We start from the raw sequence: 8215 nt of genomic DNA, 5'->3' as shown, positions 1-8215 counted from the left end.
CATGATTTGGCTTCCCTGATCGCTTTCTATAATTACACCTGCACCACTCCCGGTTTTATTTGAAGAGTCGTCCATGTAGAGATTCCATTTTGTAGGAGTTCCTGGGGTGTACCCTATGATGAAGTCGGCCAGATATTGTGATTTGATGGCTGTCTGAGCTTCATGTCGAGGATCAAATTCGGATAACTTGATTGCCCACTGTAGGATTCTTCCAGCTAAGTCTGTTTTCTGTAGGATGCCTTTTATAGATGGGTTGGTCCGAATTCTGATAGTGTGAGCTTGAAAGTATGGTGGAGTTGTTGAGAGGTGAGTATGAGGGGGTTTGTTGAACTTTTTCTATCTTTTGATAGTTTAGTTTGGCCCCTTGTAGAGCCTTGCTGATGAAGTAGACGGGTTGTTGCCCACTTTCGTCTTCTCTGACTAGTGGTGAGGCTATTGCCCGATTTTCCACTGCGAGGTATAATATGAGTTCTTCACTTTCCCGTGGTCTAGGAAGAATGGGTGGTTGCCCCATACTAACTTTTGAAATCTTGAAAGACTTGTACGCACTTCGTTGTCCTTTTCAAACATCTCTCCCTTCCTTAATATACCTCTTTGAGGTGTCTTTTGCGAGATGATTTAGAGATCCCTCCTCCTGTGAATCCTCCACGAACATGTCTCTCAAAGGTGTGAGGTGGACATTCAACTCGTCCGACCTCTTTGGCGTGAGACACTCAACTCGTCCGACTTTTTTGGTGTGAGACGTTCAACTCGTCTGACCTCTTTGGTGTGAGGTGGACCTTCATCTCGTCCGACCTCTTTGGGGTGAGGTGGACCTTCAACTCATCCGACCTCTTTGGGGTGAGGTGGACCTTCAATGCGTCCGACCTCTTTGGTGTGAGGTGAACCTTCAATGCGTCTGACCTCTTCGGTGTGAGGTGGACCCTCAATGCGTCCGACCTCTTTGGTTTTGGATTGGGCGAGGTGGTGGGATCTTCTCAGTATTGCATATTTCTCGGTAGACATCCACAAGAGACACCCGAAGGGGTGTAATTGTGGTATTTTCTAGGCTTCTCTCCATGTTGATCTTCTTTTTTCTTGGACTCTTTATCCTTATCCCGAGAGGAGTAGGAATGTTCGGTTTTTGAGATCTCTCCTAGTCGAGAGTTTTCCTCCATGTTGATGTACTTCTCTGCTCGTTCTTGTACCTTGTTTAGAGATGTTTGGGTGCTTCTTGGATATTGAGTGGCTAAAAGGTCCTTCTCGTAGACCATTGATGAGGCCCCTGATAACTGCTTCTGTTGGCAGACTTTGTATGCCCAGACATGTTTTGTTGAATCTTTCTATATAGTTGCGAAGGCTTCTCTCGATCTCCTTGCTTGATCCCTAATAGGCTCGGTGCGTGTTTGGCTTTGTCCCTCTGGATGGAGAATAACGGATTGCATCTGAGGCCTTTGTGAGATACATCCTGCTTCTGAAATTGCTAAGATGATGGCTTGGATCTGATGTGCCGTCGTACGGAGTCATGTCTGGAGCTTTGAAGTCCTTTGGGACCTTTAGCTTTCATAATCTCTTTGATGAATGGATCTTGGTCCTTGCAGGAGCTATCCTCATGAGAGGATCGATTAGCTTTGACCTTGAGATCGGCTTCGAGTTTTAGGAGTTTGTCCTCTAATTCCCAGCGTCGCTTTATCTTCCTTTGTAGGTCTTTCTCAGCCTTTCGTTGATGTAGGGCTTCTTCTTCTAGTTGTTTTAAACAGTCTCGAAGCGCCTCCATGGCTCCTGCATTTGGAGAATCATTTTCATTGTTAAGTTGAGGAGTATCCTTTGGTGTAGTGTCTGCGTTTTTGTACGGTGTTCTATCCTCTAGATCTGAATCGTGGTCGTTGTCATGGTTGTCAGCCATGGTAGTGGGATGACTTCCAGGTTTCCCGGCAACGGCGCCAATGTTCCGAGGGTTACCTGAAACTGTAGGTCGATCTCGGATGAGATCTTCTGTACTGGTCGGAGCTGTTGTGTCTGACTTGTTGATGGTGGCTGGAGCCGCCGTGTCCGACTTGTTGGACTTGGTGGTGGTGCTGATCCTTCGTCCCCGGAGGGTGGGGGTACCTGCAAGGGACTCCGATGCTTAAGTTAGCAAGGGTATTAAGCAGATATTGAGTAGAATTAGAGTATGAGTTATACCTGGGTGCTCCAGCGTATTTATAATAGTGTGGAGTGACCTTTCTAGATAAGATAAGTTAGTTATCTTATCTTATCTTATCTTATCTTTTGGGTGAGGTCAACTTATCTTTAAGGGAACCGCCTCATCTTTCTGGGCTCTGACCGCCTTTAGATTTGGGCTGTGCTCCTTCGTTTTGGGCCTACTTTTGGCTCCTTTGGCGATTTGGCCGAGCTCTTTATGAGGAGGTCGGGCATTGGCCGAGCTCTTTGAGAAGAGGTCGGTTAGCTTGTCGCTAAACATCCCGGGTCGGACAGCTTGACCCAGGGTATGAACAGTTTCATTAATGAAACAAGGTCAACTGAGCAAGAGGATCCCTAAAACTCCTCCTGACACTCTTCCCAGTAATACTGAGGTGAATCCAAGAGAAGAGTGCAAGGCCATAATCATGGAGGAAGAGGCCAAACCTGAGGAGATTGAAAAGGCATTGGACACTAGTGAAGAAGCCTTCACTGGGCGTTCAATGCCCACAATGGCAGAAAGCCTGATGTTAAACGCCAGTGAGGAAGCCCTCACTGGGCGTTTAACCCCCATCCTGGCAGAAAAGCTGGCGTTGAACGCCAGTGAGGAACCTCTCGCTGGGCGTTCAATGCCCAACCATGCAGCCATTCTGGCGCTGAACGCTAGTGAGGAACCCCTCATTGGGTGTTCAAAGCCTACTCACTCATGGAAGCTAGCATTGAACACCAGCAAGGACATCCCTGCTGGGTGTCCAACGCCCAGAATGCTAGAGGGACTGGTGTTTAATGCTAGTCAGGGTGGACATCAAGGGCGTTCAATGCCCAATAAGCTAACAAAGCTGGCGTTGAATGTTAGTGAAAGCACACCCTTCGAGTGCCTGAATCCCACTCAAGAACCCTCTAGCCCAGACCCAAAGGAAACCATAAAGACAATTGAGGTCTCTTTGAGTGCACTTTGATGAGCGGATAATTTGTACGCTTTTTGGCATTGTTTTTAGTATGTTTCTAGTAGGATTTAGTTAGTTTTTAGTATATTTTTATTAGTTTTTAGTTAAAATTCACTTTTCTGGACTTTACTATGAGTTTGTGTGTTTTTTTGTGATTTCAGGTATTTTCTGGCTGAAATTGAGGGACCTGAGCAAAAATCTGATTCAGAGACTGAAAAGGACTGCAGATGCTGTTGGATTCTGACCTCCCTACACTCGAAGTGGATTTTCTGGAGCTACAAAAGCCCAATTGGCGCGCTCTCAACGGCGTTGGAAAAAAGACATCCTGGGCTTTCCAGAAATGCATAATAGTTCATACTTTGCCTGAGATTTGATGGCCCAAACTGGCGTTCCAAATCAGCTCAAAACTGCCCGGCGTTAAACGCCGGAACTGGCATAAGAATGGGAGTTAAACGCCCAAATTGGCACAAAAGCTGGCGTTTAACTCCAAGAGAAGTCTCTACACAAAAATGCTTCAATGCTCAGCCCAAGCACACACCAAGTGGGCCCGGAAGTGGATTTTTATGTCAATTACTCATCTTTGTAAACCCTAAGCTACTAGTTCTCTACAAATAGGACCTTTTTGCTATTGTATTTTCATCTTTTGATCATTATTCGATCTTAGGATCATCTTTGGACGTCTAGTTCTTAGATCATTGGGGGCTGGCCTCACGGCCATGCCTAGACCTTGTTCTTATGTATTTTCAACGGTGGAGTTTCTACACACCATAGATTAAGGTGTGGAGCTCTGCTGTACCTCGAGTATTAATGCAATTACTATTTTTCTTCTATTCAATTCAGCTTGTTCTTATTCCAAGATATTCATTTGCACTCAAGAACTTGATGAATGTGATGATTATGTGACGCTCATTATCATTCTCACTTATGAACGCGTGCCTGACAACCACTCCCGTTCTACAAGCAAACAAGGCTTGAATGTTTATCTCTTGGATTCTTTAATCGGAATCTTCGTGGTATAAGCTAGAATTGATGGCGGCATTCAAGAGAATCCGGAAGGTCTAAACCTTGTCTGTGGTATTCTGAGTAGGATTCAATGATTGAATGACTGTGACGAGCTTCAAACTCCTGAAGGCTGGGCGTTAGTGACAGACGCAAAAGAATCAATGGATTCTACTCCAACCTGATTGAAAACCGACAGATGATTAGCCGTGCCGTGACAGGGTGCATTGAACATTTTCACTGAGAGGACGGGATTGTAGCCACTGACAACGGTGATGCCCAACATACAGCTTGCCATGGAAAGGAGTAAGAAGGATTGGATGAAGACAGTAGGAAAGCAGAGAGACGGAAGGGACAAAGCATCTCCATACGCTTATCTGAAGTTCTCACCAATGAATTACATAAGTATCTCTATCTTTATGTTTTATTCATATATCATCCATAACCATTTGAATCTGCCTGATTGAGATTTACTAGGTGACCATAGCTTGCTTCATACCAACAATCTTCGTGAGATCGACCCTTACTCGCGTAAGGTTTATTACTTGGACGACCCAGTGCACTTGCTGGTTAGTTGTGTTTATACCATGGTATTGAGCACCAAGTTTTTGGATTCATTACCGTGGATTATTTGAGTTGTGGAAAGTAGTGATTACAATTTCGTGCACCAAGTTTTTGGCACCGTTGCCGGGGATTGTTTCGAGTATGGACAACTGACGGTTCATCTTGTTGCTTAGATTAGGTATTTATCTTCAGAGTTCTTAAGAATGAATTCTAGTGTTTCAAGGTGATGTTCTTATCATCACCAAAGCTGATTAATTCCCATCAATTTAGCTCTTGAATGCAATGTCCTACTGAAGCTTGGCTAGCCATGTCTAATTTCTTTAGACTGAAGCTTTAGACTAATATTGCATGATTCCTGTTGATACCTTTATTTTCTTTTCCACTTAATTTTCGAAAAATCCAAAAAAATTACAAAATCATAAAAACCAAAAATATTATATGTTTCTTGTTGAGTCTAGTGTCTCATGTTAAGTTTGGTGTCAATTGCATGTTTCTGTTCTTCTTGCATTCATTCATGTGTCTTAAGTGATCTTCAAGATGTTCTTGATGATTTCCTTGCTCTGATCTTTGAATTCTCTTGACTTGAGTGTTTTGTTGTTTCTCATATGCATTCTCATTTTGTTAGTGTTAGTAGTATACAAGCTGCTAAGTTTGGTGTCTTGCATGCATTGTTATTTGATTTTTGTTGCATTTTGATTATTCCTCATTATTAAAAATCCAAAAAAAACATTTTTAATTTGTGTCTTTTCAAGTCAATAATATAGGAAATTGAAGATTCAAAACATACAGCAGAGGAATTACACAGAAAAAGCTAGGCGTTCAAAACGCCCAGTGAGGAAGGCAAACTGGCGTTTAAACACCAGCCAGGGTGCCTGGCTGGGCGTTTAACGCCCAAAAGGGTAGTGCTTTGGGAGTTAAACGCCAGAATGTGCACCATTCTGGGCGTTTAACGCCAGGATGGCACGAGAGGGAAGATTTTGTTTTTAATGCAAATTTTTTTCAAGTTTTCAAAATTTTTCAAAATCAAATCTTTTTCAAATCAAATCTTTTCAATCAAATCTTTTTCAAAATCAATTTCTTTCCATTTTCAAAAATACTTGCTATCAATTAATGATTTGATTCAACATTTCGAGTATGTTGCCCTTTTCTGTTGAGAAAGGTTTAATGTTTGAATAATATCTTTTCTTGTTAGCCAAGTCATTAATTTTTAAAATCAAATCTTTTTAAATTGTTTTTCAAATCATATCTTTTTAAAACCATAATTTTTCAATCATATTTTTTAATCACATCTTTTTCAAAATAGTTTTCAATCACATCTTTTTTATTTCTAATTTCAAATTCTTTTTCAAAAATCACTTGATTTCTTTCCCACTTTTAGTTTTCGAAAATCAATTAGTATTTTTCAAAATGTTTTAAAAATCTTTTACTTAATTTTCGAAAATTTCTTCCCCTCTTCTCACATCCTTCTATTTATGGACTAACACTATTCCTTAATGCACAATTCGAACTCCATCTTACTTGATAAGTTCGAATTCTTCTACTTCTTCCTTCTATTTTTCTTTTCCTCTGACACCTCAAGGAATCTCTATACTGTGACATAGAGGATTCCATATTTTCTTGTTTTCTTCTCTTTCATATGAGCAGGAGCAAAGACAAAAGCATTCTTGTTGAGGCTGACCCTGAACCTGAAAGGACCTTGAAGCGAAAGCTAAGAGAAGCTAAGGCACAACTCTCTGTAGAGGACCTAACAGAAATCTTCAAGGAAGAAGAACCCATGGCAGCCGAAAACAACAATAATGCCAACAATACAAGGAAGGTATTGGGTGACTTTACTGCACCTACTCCCGACTTCTATGGGAGAAGCATCTCTATCCCTGCCATTGGAGCAAACAACTTTGAGCTTAAGCCTCAATTAGTTTCTCTAATGCAACAGAATTGCAAGTTCCATGGACTTCCATTGGAAGATCCTCATCAGTTTTTAGCTGAATTCTTGCAAATCTGTGACACTGTCAAGACTAATGGGGTTGACCCTGAGGTCTACAGACTTATGTTATTCCCTTTTGCTGTAAGAGACAGAGCTAAGATATGGTTGGACTCACAACCTAAAGAAAGCCTGAACTCTTGGGAAAAGCTAGTCAATGCCTTCTTAGCAAAGTTCTTTCCACCTCAAAAATTGAGTAAGCTTAGAGTGGAAGTCCAAACCTTCAGACAGAAGGAAGGAGAATCCCTCTATGAAGCTTGGGAAAGATACAAATAATTGATCAGAAAGTGTCCTTCTGACATGCTTTCTGAATGGAGCATCATAGGTATTTTCTATGATGGTCTCTCTGAACTATCCAAGATGTCATTGGATAGCTCTGCTGGAGGATCTCTTCATCTGAAGAAGACGCCTACAGAAGCTCAAGAACTAATTGAAATGGTTGCAAATAACCAATTCATGTACACTTCTGAAAGGAATCCTGTGAACAATGGGACAAATCAGAAGAAAGGAGTTCTTGAGATTGATACTCTGAATGCCATATTGGCTCAGAACAAAATATTGACTCAGCAAGTCAATTTGATTTCTCAAAGTCTGTCTGGAATGCAAGCTGCACCAGGCAGTACTAAGGATGCTTCATCTGAAGAAGAAGCTTATGATCCTGAGAACTCTTCAATGGAAGAGGTGAATTACATGGGAGAACCCTATGGAAACACCTATAATTCTTCAGGGAGAAATCATCCAAATCTCTCATGGAAGGATCAACAGAGACCTCAACAATGTTTCAACAACAATAATGGTGGAAGAAACAGGTTTAGCAATGGCAAGCCTTTTCCATCATCTTCTCAGCAACAGACAGAGAGTTCTAAGCAGAGCCACTCTGACTTAGCAACAATGGTCTCTGATCTAATCAAAACCACTCAAAGTTTCATGACTGAAACAAGGTCCACCATTAGGAATTTGGAGGCACAAGTGGGACAGCTGAGCAAGAAAATTACTGAACTCCCTCCTAGTACTCTTCCAAGCAATACAGAAGAGAATCCAAAAGGAGAGTGCAAGGCCATCAACATGGCCGAATTTGGAGAGGAGGAAGAGGTAGTGAACGCCACTGAGGAAGACCTCAATGGGCGTCCACTAACCTCCAATGAGTTCCCTAATGAGGAACCATGGGAATCTGAGGCTCACACTGAGACCATAGAGATTCCATTGGATTTACTTCTGCCATTCATGAGCTCTGATGAGTATTCTTCCTCTGAAGAGGATGAGTATGTCACTGAAGAGCAAGTTGCTAAATACCTTGGAGCAATCATGAAGCTAAATGACAAGTTATTTGGTAATGAGACTTGGGAGGATGAACCCCCTTTACTCACCAAAGAACTGGATGACTTGTCTAGGCAGAAATTACCTCAAAAGAGACAAGATCCTGGGAAGTTTTCAATACCTTGTACCATAGGCACCATGACCTTTAAGAAGGTTCTGTGTGACCTAGGGTCAAGTGTAAACCTCATGCCTCTTTCTGTAATGGAGAAGTTAGGGATCTTTGAGGTACAAGCTACAAGAATCTCAC

General features: G+C 41.9%; 1 non-coding gene across 1 annotated transcript; it reads right to left on the bottom strand.

Moving 5' to 3' along the window:
- Positions 1 to 6849: 6849 nt before the first annotated feature.
- On the bottom strand, positions 6850 to 6957 carry LOC130984299 (small nucleolar RNA R71). Its single transcript, XR_009088242.1, has one exon. It is a non-coding gene; the product is annotated as a small nucleolar RNA R71 (small nucleolar RNA).
- Between the last annotated feature and the right edge of the window lie 1258 nt (positions 6958 to 8215).

This window comes from Arachis stenosperma, chromosome 5 (genome assembly GCF_014773155.1).
Source record: "Arachis stenosperma cultivar V10309 chromosome 5, arast.V10309.gnm1.PFL2, whole genome shotgun sequence".
Lineage (NCBI taxonomy): Eukaryota > Viridiplantae > Streptophyta > Magnoliopsida > Fabales > Fabaceae > Arachis > Arachis stenosperma.
The sequence above is the reverse complement of the archived record's forward strand: the minus strand, read 5'-3'. Positions and strand labels throughout refer to the sequence as shown.